The sequence below is a fragment of the Leuciscus leuciscus genome (assembly GCF_965113295.1).
Source record: "Leuciscus leuciscus genome assembly, chromosome: 10".
Lineage (NCBI taxonomy): Eukaryota > Metazoa > Chordata > Actinopteri > Cypriniformes > Leuciscidae > Leuciscus > Leuciscus leuciscus.
The window spans coordinates 23,891,015-23,909,887 of record NC_138734.1 but is presented as its reverse complement, the minus strand read 5'-3'; the positions used below and the strand labels follow the sequence as shown (position 1 = coordinate 23,909,887).

General features: G+C 36.8%; 1 protein-coding gene and 1 long non-coding RNA gene across 3 annotated transcripts in view; both read left to right on the top strand.

Moving 5' to 3' along the window:
* Nucleotides 1-18,873, top strand: part of unc13c (unc-13 homolog C (C. elegans)) — a 229,937-nt gene that overhangs the window by 101,785 nt on the left and 109,279 nt on the right. The gene's annotated exons all lie outside the window — the stretch shown is intronic.
* LOC309508549 lies at nucleotides 7,785-8,831 on the top strand. The gene is made up of 2 exons (XR_014209535.1): nucleotides 7,785-7,922; nucleotides 8,608-8,831. It is a non-coding gene; the product is annotated as an uncharacterized lncRNA (long non-coding RNA).

The following is an 18,873-nucleotide window of genomic DNA, read 5'->3' as shown; positions in this document are numbered from 1 at the left end:
TCACCAGATGAGGAGATTGTATTTATTTTACTGTAGACACACACACACACACACACACACACACACACACACACACACACACACACACACACACACACACACACACACACACACACACACACACACACACACACACACACACACACACACACACACACACACACACACACACACCTGTATTTATGTTTAGATGTTCTCATTAGAATCTCAAATAGCAGTAGATACAAAAAATACTGATTCCATTTGTGTTGTAGCCACACCGTATACAGTATAAATAATCATATTGTATTGATCTCATTCTGCACTGGGTCATAAAATATTGACAGTTTCTGCTCAACAGAATAATATTATCAATTCTATAGTGAAATCCGAGCATGCATTCACTACTGTGTGCTGATATAATATAGAAATGTTACAGAAATGTAAGCTAGGAGCAAACCTGGCACTTACAATCACACTTTTAGATCTCACTCAGATTGAAGAATGTTCTTCTTCAGTGTTATGAATAGAATAGCTGGTCTCAACATGGATCGACACCAAAAAACCACAGATTCAACTCTTGGTATTCACAGCTGCTGTCCTCAGATCAAAAATAAGTGTCATGCAGTCTTGAGCAATAAACTTTATTGCCTCAATCATTAGAGTTATATAGTACTCATCTTCTCATAACCAGTTAACAGCAAAGCTTCACTGGCACTACTGTAAATTATTACAATAATGTCAAAGTACCTACATTAAATAGAAAAAATTTGAGGTGAGAGACATTAAAGTTTAAGTCTAAAAAAAATCGAATAAATATGATATATATATATATATATATACACACACAGTATGACTTAAAGGTGCAGTGTGTACATTTTAGCGGCATTTAGTGGCGAGGTTGCAAATTACAACCAACAGAAGTGACGGTGGCCGACAGGAAAATATGTTGTCGTCCGAGACAGCAGAGATCAATTAAGAAATTATGTTTACTTAATTTTTCAGTAAAATGATATGTTATTGTGAATATTATTGTTACTTGTTCATCGTGTCAGTGTTTTATTCGCTGACTTTAGCTAGCTTCTTTGCAAAAAGAACAACATGGTGACAAAACTTGCTCTGTAGTTTGTCCGTTTGTCTGACACAGGAGAAATTCTCACTTCCCATAGGGATATAAATAGTAGGTTCCAGACATTTTATGAGGGACTATACTTGTCTAAAGTTAAAAGTTATGGCTCAGTTTCTAGACCAACAGAATCTTCCCTCATTAAATCAAGAACAAGTTGATGAGTTAGGTGCAGAAATTACTATTAAAGAAATATAAGATACTATAAAATCTCTAAAAGGCTGTAAAACTCCTGGTCCAGATGGAACTCTATTAAGCCTATAACGAACTATTATCACCTTATTTATATAGGGTTTACACACGGCTTCATACCAAAACGTAACTCTTCTTCTAATCTTAGGCGTCTCTTCTGCATACTGTACTGCTTCTGTACTCTTCCAGAGGCCTGGCACAAGATTTAGCCATTCTGTCATTGGATGCGAAGAAGGCATTTGATCAAATTGAATGGCTTTACCTATTTGCGGTATTGAAGAAGTTTAATCTTGGAGAAAATTTTATTTCAAGGATTAAATTGTTGTATTCTAGTCCGTGTGCAAGAATTCTCACAAATCAAACAATATCCTCTCATTTTAATTTACATAGAGGTACAAGACAGGGTTGCTCGCTGTCACCACTTTTGTTTGCTTTAGTGATTGAGCCCTTAGCTGAGGCCATTAGAGTCCATTCTGGTATTAATGACTATAAAACCAGAAATACTGATAATAAATTAGCGTTATATGCAGATAACATAATTGTTTTTATTTCTGAGCCCAATAGCAGCATTCCAAATATCCTTAATTTGATTAATTTGGTACATTTGCAGGATATAAAATTAATTGGGACAAAAGTGTGTTGATGCCAGTCACTATCCAAGATTTTTCTTGGCTTCATCACTTGCCCTTTTTAGGTGACTTCAGAACAATTCACATATCTAAGAATAGAGGTGACAAAAAAGTTTTCCAATTTAGTTAAGGCTAATTTTCAACCCCTGTTGTTTAAACTTAAATCCATGATCAAGTTCTGGAGAACGCTTCCTATTTCTCTTCTGGGTAGAGTAAATGCAATTAAGATGATAATTCTCTCCCAATTTTTGCACATGGTGCAGAAAATTCCCGTATTTCTGGCCAAATCTTTTTTTCAAAAAATTGGACTCTATTCTGGTTCCTTTTGTCTGGGACTATAAAACCCATAGGATTTTTAAGCAGCACCTATGTAAACCCAAAATACAGGATGGGCTCGCCCTACCTAATTTTCTTTATTACTATTGGGCAGCAAACCTGAGGGTTCTGACTTCATGGATAGATTCTACTGTGATAGGGGAGAGCTGGCTGATGCTGGAACAGGAGGAATGCCTCCCATATTCCATTAACGCAATACTTCTATCACCCACAGGTAAAGCTAGTTCACTTTATAATCACAACCCTGTTATTAATAATTCTATTCGTATTTGGAAACAGTTAAAGACGCATTTTGAATTCATCCAGATGTCGTTTTTGCTCTCTATCTCAGCTAACCACTCCTTTTGCCCTTTGCATTTGAGATTTGGAAGAATTTAGGGTTACGAAATATAGGGAATTTATATATGAATGGAAAATTTGCTTCCTTTCAACCGCTGTGTAAGAAATATAATATTCCTTCAAATCATTTCTTTAGGTACCTTCAAATTAGAGACTTTGTGAAGTCTTACATTCTGACACACCTATGTATCTGGATGCATTCTTGGAAAGATGTCATAGAGATGGTAATACCATCTCCTTTCTGTACAAGGCTTTAGAACAGGTGAAAAGTCCTCCGATGGAGAAAATTAAATCTGCCTGGGAAGAGGAACTTGCGGTAGAAATTCCTATTGAAATGTGGGAGCGCAGTCTTGAACTTGTCCACGGGTGTTCCATTAATGCAAGACATTGTCTTATTCAGTTTAAAGTGCTTCATAGGCTTCATTATTCCAAGTGTAAACTGAACAAGATATTTCCAGAAGAGTCTCCATTATGTGACAAATGTCAAATTTTAGATGCCAGCCTGTCTCATTGCTATATTATGTGTCCAAAATTACAAAGTTTCTGGAATAAGATTTTCCAGGTTTTCCATGTTTTGAACCAGATCCTATATTAAGTATATTTGGAGTTTCTGAAGAGTTTTTGAGACTTACACTGGTACAACAACATTTTGTTTCGTATAGTTTAATTTCTGCTAAAAAAATATTATTTTGTTTTGGAAGAAAAAGGAAGTTCCAACGCTTAAACTATGGCTGACAGAGTTGACTGGTACACTACATTTAGAAAAAATTAGGTGTGCTCTAAAAAACACGATTTTGTTATTTGAAAAATTCATCACCTGCTTTTAGCACTGGATAGCACTTTTGGGTTGAGTTTTTGGATGGGGCTGGATGTTTTTTGTTTTATTTAGTTTTTTCATGCGTATTTGTTAGGATGTAAGTTTCATTTGTTTGCATAAAAAACGTGTGGTTACAAAATACCAAATAAAAAACATTAAAACACAATATTACACAATGCACCTTTAAATACAAAAACACAACAGTTAAAGCTGCCGTCGGCAACATTTTTTTGATCATATTCAGTGTAATCGACACTATAATCCGACAGAACAACATAAATAAGGTGGTTTTAGAAAAAAACCCGAGCTTCTAACTCCACCTGGAGCGTGTTATTTGTTTTGCAAAAATCCAGTGCTCCCGCTTCATCAGGTCCAATCAGCGCAGGGGGGTGTGAGATCTGACTGTCAATCACAGGTCGTGCACACGCCACAGATCCCCCCTCACTCACGCACGTTAATATCACATGCACACGCCACGCCTGAAGTTCGCCTGGAGATTGCATGAAGCGTGATGGCGGAGAGAAAATCTACTAACAAGCTTCCAATTCCTCGGTTATTGCTATCTATGGATAGATTAGCCAGGGCAGCCTACCTCCGAGTCCATGGTGTTGATAGATGCTGAAGAGACGGACGCGTTCACAGAAAATCAGGTACACACGCACAGTGACGCACTGACGAGCACGACCTCGATGGGAGGGTGCTCGCTGGTAGTGGGGAGGGGCATGAGAGTTGTAAACATTCAAAATTTTGGCTAATCGACCCAATCTGCCAGACTTGCCGACGGCAGCTTTAATTAGTTCTGGTTCTCGAATCTGATTGGCTGAGAGCTTTTTCCAGTACTATATTGTATTCAGTACTACTTTTTCCAGTACTACTTTTTCCAGTGCAATATTGTACTAATATCGCTCAAAAAACATTTCACAATTTGTATAACTCCACTTGTTTCTGCGAGATCTGTACTGTGTGGCAGCATTTCTCACAGCGAGTGTCAATGGCGGATGAGCAAACTCAATATAATTTTACAAATACAACTGTTATTGAGTCATGGAATGTAGTTTTAAGTGTTTTTTTTTTGCCAAAAATGTAATTGTTTGGACTTCAAATATGCGCCTTATATATAATAATATAAGATTATATATAATATAATCGCCTATTTGACAATTTGTTTAGATTTTTTTCAGAGTGTTGTGCCCCGTGGCGCCGGCCTTGGTGCATTCTATCAGTTGCAGTTCTGGCGCCTCCATCTGAACATACTGTACTACGTGTGATGTGTACATACACATCACACGTTAATGCAGAGGTACGGGACACTGCAATTCACAAAAGTTCATTATTTGCATGTGCTTTAAAGCCTTGCCGGTTAAACATTTCATTCGCAAGCTGATGAGCTGTTCTAACGTGCACTTTTTTTAGCGTGTACACCTGAAGCACAGGAACTAACAGCCTGTCAAACAGCACCTGGTTATTATCTTTAGAGTGTAAATCTGGTGCGTGTATTTAGACCCTTTTACTGTTTGTACACAATGATGACGTATGCGCACGCATATTGGCAACGGAAGTATGGCGAGAATCACCAGCATGTCAAGCTACGCGAGCGGATTAAACAACAGACGCGAGCATTTTTTATTATGTCCTCGCTCCAATCAACACGTTTAATCGCCTGCAGCCACTCTTCTGAAACGGCCGTGATCCTGTCGGAATAATATAAAACTTAAGCCCCTTGGTGGAATATCGATTAGTGCAACCGTAAACGAAACAACCAGACATTTTGATGCTGGGAAACCGTTTTGATAAACTTTCGGAGTTGCTAACACATTAGAGCCAGTGGGGAAAAACACCACTTCCGTTGCCAAAATGCGCGCGCAACTATTTGATCACGTGGCCTGTAAAAGGGTCTATTAGATGCATCGCATGCCGGTCTTAAAGGGACAGTAGCCTAATAGTAAACATGCTGCCACTTGTCCTTAAAGTAATAGTTCACCAAAAAAAAAAGAAAAAAAAAGTCTTAATTTCTTTCTTGTGCTGAACACAAAAGAAGATATTTTGAAGAATGTGGGTAACCAAACAATTATTGGTCCCCATTGACTTCCATAGGAGGAAAAAAAAAACTATACACTGGGGATCAGCAACTGTTTGGTTACCCATATTCTTCAAAATACTTTTATTTTCAAAAGAAGAAAAAAAAGTATTCGGGTTTAAAACAACTTGAGAGAGTAAATTATGACAATTTTCATTTTGGGGGGAACTATCCCTTTCATGTCAATAAAACACAAAGAGAAAATCACTCACGGACTGAGAACTTTAATAGCAGACGGCAAAGACTATCTTTATTAGTGAGTCAGTTGCAAAGACTTTTATATTGAAAGGCAGTGTTGCCAAGTCCGCGTTTTCCCCAAGGAATTAGACTATGTTTACACTGTTGCTGTGGGTTGTTAATGTAGTCCAGGGGTGGAACGTGGTTTTTACCCCCCAAAATGAGATTTTTACGATTGGGTTAGTTTTGGCCAAGATTGGGCTAGTTTTGATTAGCAATTGGGCGGGTTTTATTGTGGAGACCTGGCAACCCTATTGAAAGAGACAACAAGGTTGTAAACCAAGACAACAAGGTTGTAAACCAAGACAACAATAGCCTATAAGAAGCAACCGACAAATGCGTTGACTAGCGATGTCATGGAAAATCGGCTGTTGAAAGGACACTGAGACAAAGATATCGCTTTCCTTAGTAGACATTACAAACTTTCCTTAGTAGGATTTTTTTTTTAAATGGCGACCCTGAGTTGCAGTGTGGCAGGAGCTGCTCTTAGGACTAGATTAAAGCAAACCGATTTTTATCTTTTTAATGTGTTCCTTTTAATGATACATTTTTCCGTGGCTTTTTTAAACCTCCATAAGACGAAATCTATGCAGAGATTTTTGCTTTTTGCATATGTATTTGCCCTCCTTTACGCTTCGGTTCAATGTTGTTGGATTAGTCGTGCAAACGGCAACGAGTTTCAGTCACCAAGCAATTTAAATGGACTGGGACAGTTTGCCTCATATTCTGTTGTTCTAAAAAACGGAAAAGCTTTGGCACCATTTGTATCAAATACCCCTTTTCCACCAAGGCAGAACTGGTGCTGGTTCGGAGCCAGAGCCTAGTTTCAAATCGGTTCTTTGTTTTTCCACCGCCAAAGCACCAGCTCCGAACCAGTAAAAGTGGTTCTTAAGTAGCACCAAATCATTGCAGGGTCTAGAACGGAGCCAAGAAAGAACCGCTTGCGTCAGAGGCTGGGGGCGGGGTTACCGTGGCCAACAAGACTGAAGAGAAACTTGTGACCGCCATTTTTAAATAGCAGCTAGTCGAGCTAATAGCAGCTCGATTATAATATCCGTCTATGTAAGTTACGGCAAGATGCACGAACGCGTTGGATTCGCCGTGTTTGGATGCCGATTTATTTTCGCAAACCCATGAGCATCCATAGTAACGCAACGTCTATTATTGTTGATGCCTTGTTCGAGATGCATCGGAGCAGCGTGGACCGATCAGAGCTGCGGGAGTGTTTGGAGATCATACGACTCCTTGTGCTTTTTGATCGCTTTCGCAGTGCTTTGATTTCATGTGCTGATCGTTCTGCGAGAAGCCGATGCATCTCGAACAAGTCTGTTGTGTTTGTGTTTGGCGCTGCCGCACTAGCGTTGCTGGGCAACATGATGCAGTGACGTATGCAGTGACGTAAGATATAGCTCTGTTGTGGCTCTCTGGCCGGTGGAAACGCAAACCGGTTCTAAGTAAGCTCGTCAGTCGAACCAACTCCGAACTGGCAATAGCTCTAGCTCTGAACCAGCACCCGGTTCTTGTTGGTGGAAAAGGGGTAAAAGAATTCAACACAAGATAAATCTAAGCGTCCCCAGAAAAAGGTTATGCTTTATTTGATGACGACGCTTCTCCTTGCTGGTGATATTCATCTTAATCCAGGACCTGGTGACATTGGAGTTGCTCAGTGTCTTGCTTTAAATTCCGGCGTGACACCTGGAGATGTCTTGCAGTCGCCGCTGGTGGATATTATCGGTGGTGTCGAATTGAATTCTGGCGCATCACCTGGAGGTGTTTTTCAGCTGCCGCCAGTGGATATTTGTGGTCGGATCGGGATTGGCCGCGGCTTGACTGTCGGGTCGAATTGTGCTGGAAACTCACCTGTTTTTCCCGCGGTGGCTGCTGGTGGCCAGGTAGGAGCTGGCTGTAGTCTGGATGTGCTGTCCGGCTGTGTCGGGGGGGCTGGCTCGACTTGTCGCCGTGTGTTGGTCGACGGGAGACGCAATGGACTGTCGGCTGTCGAGAGGCATCGTAAACTGCAATATTTTCAAACAACGAACCATTCTAAAGTAATTGAGTAAGGGGAGGCTGCAGACCTGGAGCCGGTAGATATACGCCCCTAGCAGTTTTACGCCCCTGGCAGTTTTACGCCCCTGCTGTTCCTGATGCGTCCAGTAGGGGGAGGCTGTACATTGACACGAATTGATTGAGGTATAATAAATAATCCGCTAAAGTTATTGTTGTTTAGCAATGATGCAACATTTATTATTTATAAACGAATAGCTTGATAGAGCTAGGTAGTTATCAATTCATTTCTTTATATCAATGGATAGGTCTATCATTTATTTCGAGAGACAAAAAGTTCTGGACGGTCAGGTTGATGTTCTGTCTGGCTTAAATTTATAAGTTATAGCTTACCACGTGTAAGTTTAGCTGCCCCTAGTCTTCTCTACTCACTTTCAAAATTAATTTTCTTTTGTTGCCCGTCTTTATCTTGCCTCTTCTGGTAAGACTCCTTTACTTTCTGGTTTGAGTTGTTTCTTATAAAATGAGATGATCTAACTATCTCATTTATATCTAAATATACATTTTTCTTAAAATAGCGTACTGATCTGGATTAAAATGTAGGCTGTGTGCACTTAAAGTGGGATTTATCATACTCTGTCTTTGCCAAGTAACTTGCATGATGCATCCCATAAAGGTGTGTGTTTGCTTTAGCTATGGAAATCTCTCTCTCTCTCTCTCTCTCTCTCTCTCTCGAAACTTTTATAAACTATAAACACCCATCTCTTTTTTAACTGCATTCCAAACCAATAGCTTCTCTAGTAAATAAATGACTTACAGAGACATACAAGGACATGTTTTTAATGTCATTTTTTTAATTTTCTCTGCACAGTCCATCATCAGTGGCCAAAAGAAATCAAAGTGTCTTGACACTTTTTCCAAAAGTGTTCCACCAACAAGTACCTGTGCCGTTGTACTTTGAAGATCAGGAGCAAATTGATGCAATCCACACTCATCTGACATAAATTCTGGGCAACACACACACACACACACACACACACACACACACACACACACACACACACACACACACACACACACACACACACACACACACACACACACACACACACACACACACACACACACACACACACACACACACACACACACACACACACACAGTGACTAGATCAAATTCACCATGGATGTCCTTTTTATATTTTTTTAAAGTTTAGCTTTTTTTAAATGAAATACACACATGAAATGCAAATTAAAAAGGCAGTTTGTGTTCTCGTAACTTTCTTTTATGTGGTCTGTGACTCATGGGGTCAGTGATTCTGCTGGGTCTCCAATAAGTATTATAGTTTATCTCAGTTGCTTTGGTGCATTTCTCAGATCACACCTGAAATCACATCATCTTTCACTTGTGCACATCATAAAAGCAATTTCTCATTTTATACAAATTGCAAATGCTTTGGTACAATCATGCAATTCATAATGTACAACTGTCTGCTGTTTCCTACATTATCAACTCTTTATGTCATGTTGATCAAAATATAGGCCTATTATGCTATTTCTCTGTTGAATTTTCATACTCAAAACATCTAGGCATTAGTTCCTTGCATAAGTCATTAAATGCAAAATGGCTGACTAGTTGTCATAAACTGTTAAGCATGTTTTCAATACATTTCTATTACACTTTATTTTGTAAATGTGTCCTGAACTGATGAATTGCGGAGGTGTATTTAGAATTTCACTAATGAAGGAAAAAATGAATTGATATAATGAATAATGATGAAATGTACAAAAGCAACTGTGATAAAAAATTAACGATTCAGGAATTTTATACAAAATTTAACAGTGAGTCCTGCTGCTTTTGAATTTGACAAAATCAAATTCACCATGGATGTCCTTTTTACATTTGTTTGTTTAATTTAATTTTTTTTTTTTATCAGTGAGCAGAAGCACTTTGACAGGAGGATAGAAAAACAGTTAAAGCAGAGTGGCAAGCCATAGGGGAGTCATCATAATTCATAAATGGTGTTGATAAATAATGTTTTTGTGAACAAAAATATTGTCTCTTTCTTATAAATGGCCCTTGGAATTTTAGAAAAGGGATAAATTGTGTTTGTCTTCATAAAATGCTATGTAGGACACTGTTTTGTAGCTGTATGATGACTAAGTGAATAGTACAGCAGATATTTAATCGAGAATCCACATGATTACACGGTGCTGTATGTCTAATGGGCTAAATATGTTTAATATCTAATTGTAACTTTATATAAATTCTGTATAAAAACATACAGTGAATATTCTATTATTATTAATTAGTATTATTATTATTACTATTTATTCAATATTAATGTATTCAATATCTAATTGTAACTTTATATAAATTCACAACAACATATTTCACTCAGTCTCCTGTATAAAAACATACAGTGAATATTCTATTATTATTAATTAGTATTATTATTATTACTATTTACTCAATATTAATGTATTCAATATTCAATTAACTATTCTATAGTAGGTCATATATCATTACTTGTCATCTGATCCAACTATGTGTGTTATTTTTTAATTCATGAAAACAAATAGTCTTCTGTATAGGCTGAGTGAAGCCCAACCTAATATCTAGAGATTTTTTAATCCATAGTGCAGTGCAGATTTATACTAAAACGTTTAATATTTAAATTAACAAAAACCACAAATTCGGGCAAAATCTATGAACTGGACGGTTATTATTGTGTAAGTTTTGAGCATCGATTTAATGGTGTTATTTCGCAGCATATCCCCCTACTGGACGCATCAGGAACAGCAGGGGCGTAAAACTGCTAGGGGCGTAGATCTACCGGCTCCAGGTCTGCAGCCTCCCCATATAGGAGTAATTTGGGACCGCGGGGCTAAACCGAAGGGTATTTTGGGAGGACATTTAAATATTAGAAGTATGTTACCAGAACTTGAACAAATTGAACATTTGCTTAACGATTCAAATTTAGATTTTTTGTGTTTATCGGAAACATGGTTAGCTAAAACTTCTCCTAGTGCTGCTTTGACAATGCATGGGTATAAATGTTTCAGACACGATAGGAAAACTGGTAGAGGAGGAGGGCTCCTTATTTATGTTAAAGATCATTTTAAATGTGAACAAGTTCATCTTGAATGCTCAAAAGATTTTGAATGTATTGCCGTTTTAATTACTTTATCTTCGCAAATGTCTTTTACTATAGTTGCAGTTTATAGACCTCCTTCATCTGATATCTCATTTTATAAACATTTAAAAAATCTTTTTAAAGAAATTGATTTGCGTAAAGAGTGTCTTGTTATGGGGGATTTCAATCTTAATTGGTCTGACAAAATCACACAAAAAAAATTAAGGGAAATAACAAAATTATATGATTTTACACAAATGGTTGAGGGCCCTACACGAATTACAGCCACTTCGCAAACTTTATTAGATCTAATTTTTACTAACAAACCAGATAGAATAATAAAGATTTTTAATTTCTTAACTGGATTGTCAGATCACAATCTAACACTTATTTCTAGGAAATTAAATAAGAATAGATTTAATTATCATACTACTACACAGAATAAACAGAACTATTCCTATAGAATATTAAAAAAGGATATGAGTGCGTTCGAAGGAGAGCTTGGACAAATTGATTGGGCACCCCTTTTATCTACTGAAGATGTGGAAACTGCGCATAAAATCTTTATAGAGGAAATACAAAAAATAAGGAATAAATATACTACATTTGCTGGAAATAGGCATAAAAAGAATAATTTACCATGGATTACTGAACAGGTATGGATGTTCATGAAAAAGTGTGACATTGCCTTAAAAAAAGCAATAAAATCTGGATTACGGCAGGACCGACTTCTTTTTAATAGTTTGAGAAACAATGTAGTTAAGATAATACGGCAGGCTAAGGCACAATACTTTATTAATATTTTAAATGAGGCCAAAGGTAATAGTAAAAAGGTATGGCAAACTATTAATCAATTAATAAAGAAAGACTCTAATTCAGGTAGTAAATGTCTAGAATTAAATCTTAAAGGGAAAATAATTGATAAGCCTGATGAAATTACTGATATATTTAACAATTATTTTGTTGACTCAGTTCAGAGTTTGACTGGTAAATATGGAATTAGACATAAAGAACTAAATTCTGTAAATTCAGTAAAACCTTCATTTTATCTAACTACAGTTTCAGAGATTAAAATTCAGAATATTATGAAGGATTTAAAACATTCTAATGCCAAAGATATAGATGGTTTGGATTGTAAATTTTTAAAAAATAATAGTGATATTTTTTTAGCATCAATTACTCATCTTGTTAATTTATCAATTGGACAATCTATTTTCCCAAATTGTTGGAAAACTGGATTAGTTACTCCAGTTTTCAAGGCAGATGATCCGAGTAAAGTTGAAAATTATAGGCCGATCTCAATTTTATCAGTAGTGTCTAAAATACTAGAAAAGGTAGTAACTGAGCAAATTGTAAATTATTTAAATGTACAAAATCATTTATTGTGCCCTATGCAATTTGGGTTCCGGAAACAGCATTCAACGGAAACGGCTGTATGTCATTTTATCGAGCAAGTGAGGTCAAAATTAGATAAAGGTGGGGTTGTGGGTGCAGTATTCCTTGATTTGAAAAAGGCATTCGATACTCTAAATCATAATGTTTTAATGTCTAAATTATTATATTTTAATTTTTCGGTAGAAGTAATGAAATGGATCGAATCTTATCTTATATCAAGGAAACAGTGTACCCGGATTGAAATGCAGGTATCGTCATTGAGAGAGTGTTTTACGGGAGTACCGCAGGGGTCTGTATTAGGGCCTTTACTTTTTAGTTTGTATTTTAATGATTTACCTGATGTTTGCCCGGATGTAAATATTCAAATGTACGCCGATGACACTGTTGTATATGTACATGGTAAAACAAATGAAAAAGTTGCACAAAAATTTGATGTCGCAATGTCTAAAATTTCAGACTGGCTTACTCAATGCTGTTTAACATTAAACGTTCAGAAAACTGCCTGTATGTATTTTAAAATTAAAAGGAAGGAGGAGATTTTTCCTGATATATTAGTTTGTGGTGAAAAATTACAAATTGTGTCAGTTTTTAAATATCTTGGAGTTATTTTAGATACGTATTTAACATTTGGAAAGCATATAAAAAAAATTGTCCGCGCAGTGACACCTCAACTTAGAAACTTTACATTTATACGGAGTCAACTTTCACTGGAAGCTGCAAGAATTTATTTGCATTCTTTGATTTTATCTCATTTCGCTTATTGTATTACTTCATGGTCACAATCAGGAAAATCTACTCTTAGACCTTTATATACCTTATACAAACGTGCTCTAAAGGTATTTGATAAGAAACCTAATAGATACCATCATTGTCTTATAGTCCAAAAGCAATTTTTTTTTACTTTTGACAATTTTATTATATTTTATAATTGTTGTTTAATGTATAAAATTGTAAATGATCTTGCATCTCCTCCCTTAAAAGCATTTGTTGCTTCACGTAGAGAAAATATAAGACAAACAAGGGCTTCATCAAGAGGTGACTGTGAAGCACATTTTAGAGTAACTGAGTTTGGTCAATCAGCTTTTTCTGTAAGAGCTGTTAAAAACTGGAATAACTTACCAATTGTTATTAGACAATGTCATACTTTGACACAGTTCAAGCTGCATTTGAAAATGTGGTTAAAAAGGAGTCAGGTTTGTAATCATTAAATACTCTTGTTTTGTCAAGGTTTTATAATTATGGGGGATTGGTTTTGTAATATTATGTGATTTTATAGGATGTATATTGAGATTTTTTGGTAGTAATGTTGCTGTATTTATTGTTAAATGATAGACAATGTGTCGTATATTTTTCTCTTGTGGGATATTATATTGTATGTAATGTGATTTGGTTTTTCTGCCCAGGGACTGCAGATGAAATTTAGCTCTGTAGCTAATTCTGGGACAGTTTTTTTTGCTGTCCATTGTCCCTGTCAAAAAAAACAAAACAAAAAAACATTCAAACTGATTTTTTAAATCATGAAAATGAGACTGGCCTGAAGAATATATGCTGTATCAGATGCACGTGATACACTCACGTAGTCAATCTCTCTCTTGTAATTCTCTACTCTACATTATACAATAACAGTAAACAACTCAGCGTTCCAAGTTAAATATAGAAAGGGATTTAGATAAGGCTTGACTCCCTCTTTCATTGTAAGCCTGTGGGTTTTTATCATCTATTTTATTGCCCAACAGGTCAAAATATAACTCTGCTTTATAATATCCTTTATATTTCCGCACATATGATGGTGGTCTTTTTATTGTGGTTGTTACAGTGGAAAAACTGATTTATGGATTACAGCAAATCTGCTCTAGCAGCCCGTAGCCGCCACCTGCCCAAACGGACAAGCTCTGGCGGTCCAGAGATTAGAGAACAAGATCTTATGCATACGGCCTGGCGCGTGTTTAAGCATGAGTGTCTCTCTGTAATGCATATACTGTATACATACAGTAATGTATATTTAGACCAGTTAAATAATTTCACACATTGACATGTCAGAACTGCCCACTATAAATTAATATCTGGAATGTGTTTTACATAATTTTACATGATTTATTAATATCTGGTAAACATGCATATGAAACAATTGCATATACCAGCAATCCCTGTCTCTCTGTTTATATTGTATATCTTTGTCTCTGATAGGGTGTGACATATTGTTCATTTATGTAAAATACATCAGGTGAACAGCTTGTTGTAGGAGTCCTCTTAAACACACTTTTTAATAGCATAATAGGGGCACTTTAAAATCACTTACTAAGTATGAGCATTAGTAATAGTGATGACTTAGTCAACAGCACTATATATCAACTTGTGTGTCTTAGTGTGCTGTAGATCGCTGATGTTAATGAGATACTGATCCACACAGCTGGAAGATTTCAGTAGGACAAGCGTCTGCTGGACAAATGATGTCTGGAGCCTTTAAAGAGCCACTGCAGACGAAAAAACACATCAGAAACGCACCAGCAACACAGCAGGAGTGAGTTTGTGTGTGTGTGTACAGATGCTTTTGCTAGGAAGAATGCTTCAAAAGAAAACCCTACAAGTTGTGCAAACCAAACGCCCACATGACAAACTCATCTTCTCTTAGATAAAACCCCTGACTGGCTTCAGTTTTAGCTTTCAGTTTGAATTTGTTTATCTGCATGAAAAATAGATGCATAAAAAAATAAAAAAACAACAACTGTAAAACAAAACAAGGAGCATATGCATTAAACGTTCTCTGTAGCAGATCAAGCTGAGGTGTTTGATCATCTCCGGGAGATGGTTGCATGTGAACTATTTCTCACCCAGACTCAGATAGTCACTTTCTCTCATTTAATCTGGCCAGGCAATGAACCCTTAAGATAAAACCTCTGAGAGCACCTATCTACTCATCCCAGAGTGATTTACATATGGCATCAGGCTCATCCCTATAGTGTGGAGTATAAGTATGTGTGTGTGTGTGTGTGTGTGTGTGAATCCTTCTACAGAGCTTTAAAGGTGAAGTGTGTAATTTCTGCACCAATGGCAGCACCAAACAGAAATACTGAGGAGGGAATCTACTCCAGAATATTTGCATGTGCTTTCTGTTTTAGTACCTGATTCACTAAAGGAATTATGCAAATCAGGTAGCAGCACAAAATGTGTGCTGACCACAATTAGGATGGTGAATTTCCCCATCTCGCAGGTTGGTTATGATGGCAGGCAGAAAACTCCTGCCTGAGTTGAAATATTTGTAAATATGTCATGACACAAACTTGAGTGGCAGCTTAATTGGCAAAATAAGTGCTGCGTTACAGTTTTAATTAGTTTCATTTAATCTAATTGATGAAAACTGTTTTCTGAAGTCACGTAAATTGTGTTTAAATTTTTAATCTGTTTTTCAGGAAACAGATTAAAAGTTTGCATTTACTCTCATTACAGCTGTATTATGTCAAACCCCCTTCAGCATACAAATCGCTTACTTGTCCAGAACTTTCCTTTCCATATACCCTAAAGCAGTGTTATTCAAATGGCAGACCGGACATAATTGCGCCATTTTACCGTTTCTACAGACTAAAGTGAGCAACGCGTCAAAACAACGGAGCGGTTCACACCACAAGCACTCAGGGTTGTTAATGGTAATGATCTTTCGGAGCTATATCTATAATATTTTATCTAGAGAGCCAAAAGTGCTTCATTCAAGCCCTTTCCGCTCCGTGTGCATTGCTTCTCTCTCTCCCTAGCTGAAAATGTAAAGCGCCACATTAAGAGCTGCAGATGACGCGGTTATTTTAACAACATTAGCAGAAACATGCTCAGCAGCAAAATAGATACTTTCTCTAAAACACTGCCGAAAACGAGAATGCAGCTAATGGAAGTATTTTTATCTGTCATACAGATGACTGACCATTTAACTAAACCAGGTTTGTGACGCGTTAATGTGTGGCGTCTTTAGAAGGTATATATATATATATATATATATATATATATATATATATATATATATATATATATATATATATTTTTTTTTTATTTTTTTTTTATTTTTTTTATATATACATTTAGCATTATTAATCAACATATAAAGAGCATTTCATAATAAACAATGTTAGATTTTGGAAAAGTATTTAGAGACGGCAAGGGAAGCAATTTTTTATTTTTATTACTAGTTAACTTTGTTTTGTCCTCATGATGAGAGTTTTGATTATTAGGTTATGTAGATTGTTTTTAGTAGTTTATTGCTTTGAGCAAAATATAAAAATGGTCCATACTTTTCTTAAGAGGTAAACCCTGCACCCCCTGTTTTCTATGTTCCCAAGGTCTTCTATGTGCCATACACAAAGGTGTTTAAATGTAAAATAAAAATAAATAAAAAAATAGCCTGTTAAAACAACTGATCTAACCTTTATTCATATCCAGTTTGGAGAAATCTCTACTTTTTTTGGAAAAATGTTGGTAAATATTCTTAGACACCACTGTTTTGGCTCTCTGGGCCCAAGATTCTCATCTTTGATGACTATTTTGAGTCTTTTTTTCTTTTCTTTTACAAAGTACTACGGCTGCCTCGATGTAAATAACTGTTCCAAAAAAGTATTGCCCTGACCTCCGCTGGGAAGCAAAAATATAGAGACCGGACCTCTGGAACTTTAATTGAATACCCCTGCCCTACAGTATCAGCTTTGTCCTTTTGCTAACATTTACCGACTCGTGTGCATATAGTGCGTCTCTTTGCATGCTAAAAGGACATAATGAAGTCGAGATTGTACAGTTATAAAGCTGGCCCATCATCCTCCAGGGGTCACTTGTTCCAAATGGACGGAACTAACTCTCTCTGACCTGTTTAATTCATTGTGGCTCAGGGCGTCCATTTCATTTGTAAACTCTTACCCAGAAGCACTTAGAAGCGCAAGAGTGGTTTATCTCCAAATATTTTGTGTTTCATGCCTAATAGAGACTTTGATGTACTTCCTGTTCGGTGCCCTGAGGCCGGTCGGCTGGAAGATGAAGGTGGCTAATTTTCTTGAGCGAGAGACTCTTTGAATGCAGGATTGGAGATGAGCTTAATCTATTGCTAATTGCAGACTTAAAGAGGTCACAGTACATGTATATGAAGGGATGATTTTTGACATTTTACCTCTTTAAAATGAATATTTTCCTCAATGATGACAATTCTGTCATCAAAATTATTTTATGCTGCATTCACACGGGGCGTCAACGCTTGATGGAGGGCATGTCTGAAGCTTGGTGCTGGTGCTACCAGGCTAGTGTCTGCGCAAGGGTATTTGCATAGACGATATGATTTGGCTGACGCCTGCGTTGGCACTTGAAAAGTTAAAACATTTTCAACTTCTGCCGCGAGCAGCGCCAGTGATGCGACGAAACGGAACCGACAATTCAGTTGGGCAACTCATGACGTCACCCATTCAAAGTAAATGAGAAGCGCTAATGCCAACGCCCCGTGTGAATGCATCATTATACTTAAAATCAATGTGAAGCTGCTTTGATACAATCTGTATTGTAAAAAGCGCTATATAAATAAAGGTGACTTGACTTGACTTAACCCATATGTTTTTTTTTTCTTGTGGAACACCAAATGAGATGTTTAGCTGATTGTTCATACTGCTCTTTTTCATGCAAAAAAAGCACCATGAAAGTATCATAAAAGTAGTCCATATGATCTATATGCTCTATTCCAAGTCTTATCAGTCTGATCATTGTTCACAAAAATCTTTGCTACTTCTGTCCGTTATATAGGAAAGAGTAATGCAAACATTCTGCATAAGGTCTTGTTTTGTTCTGCAGAAGAAAGTTAATTCATACGGACCACATCAGGATGAATAAATGGTGGCATAATTTTCAATTCCTTTAATTAAACATTTATTTTATTTTGTAAGCCAGGACAGCACTCATCTGAAGTGTCATCTGGCTCCTCAATGGGTTTGTTTCATGACACACAACTCGAGTCGATCAGGGAGTGATATCTAGGAAGAATTTTATTTTCTGGGGTATGAGGGAGACCATTGTTGTGAAAATTGTTCATTGAGCTGTGAAATTGTTCACAGTTGAAAGCTTAGAGTCCTCAAAGGTGGTCTAGTTTGTGTGTTGTCTAAGCCACAAGTTCAAGACCACTGAAATAGAGAAAAATCCAAAACAGTAGTTGCAGTCCAACGTACAAGGTCGATAAGCAGCCATGGACAGAATAGGAGATCAGTGAACTATGGAGATGTTTGTAGAGTGGTTAGAAACACAGTGCGGGTCCAGATAGTATTTGAACACTTTTTATATAGCTTCTTTCAAAGCAGCTTTACAGTAATAACCAGGAAAAGAACAGTGTTAATGTTACAAAATTCATCCATTATGAAACAACTTAAATTTCAGCTGTAAAGCGGCTCTTCAGAAGAAAGTGTCATTATTCAGCTCAATTCAGATTCCAAAAATGTAGGGCGGGACTTCATTGGATGGTTAGTATTCGGTTTCTGGTTGCAGCAATGAGGAAAAAGGATTTCAGTGCAGCAGACTTTATTAACAATAAACTTAAACTTACAGAAACGATCGGGAGACTAAGAACAAGGACAGAACAACCAGCTTAACATTAACAT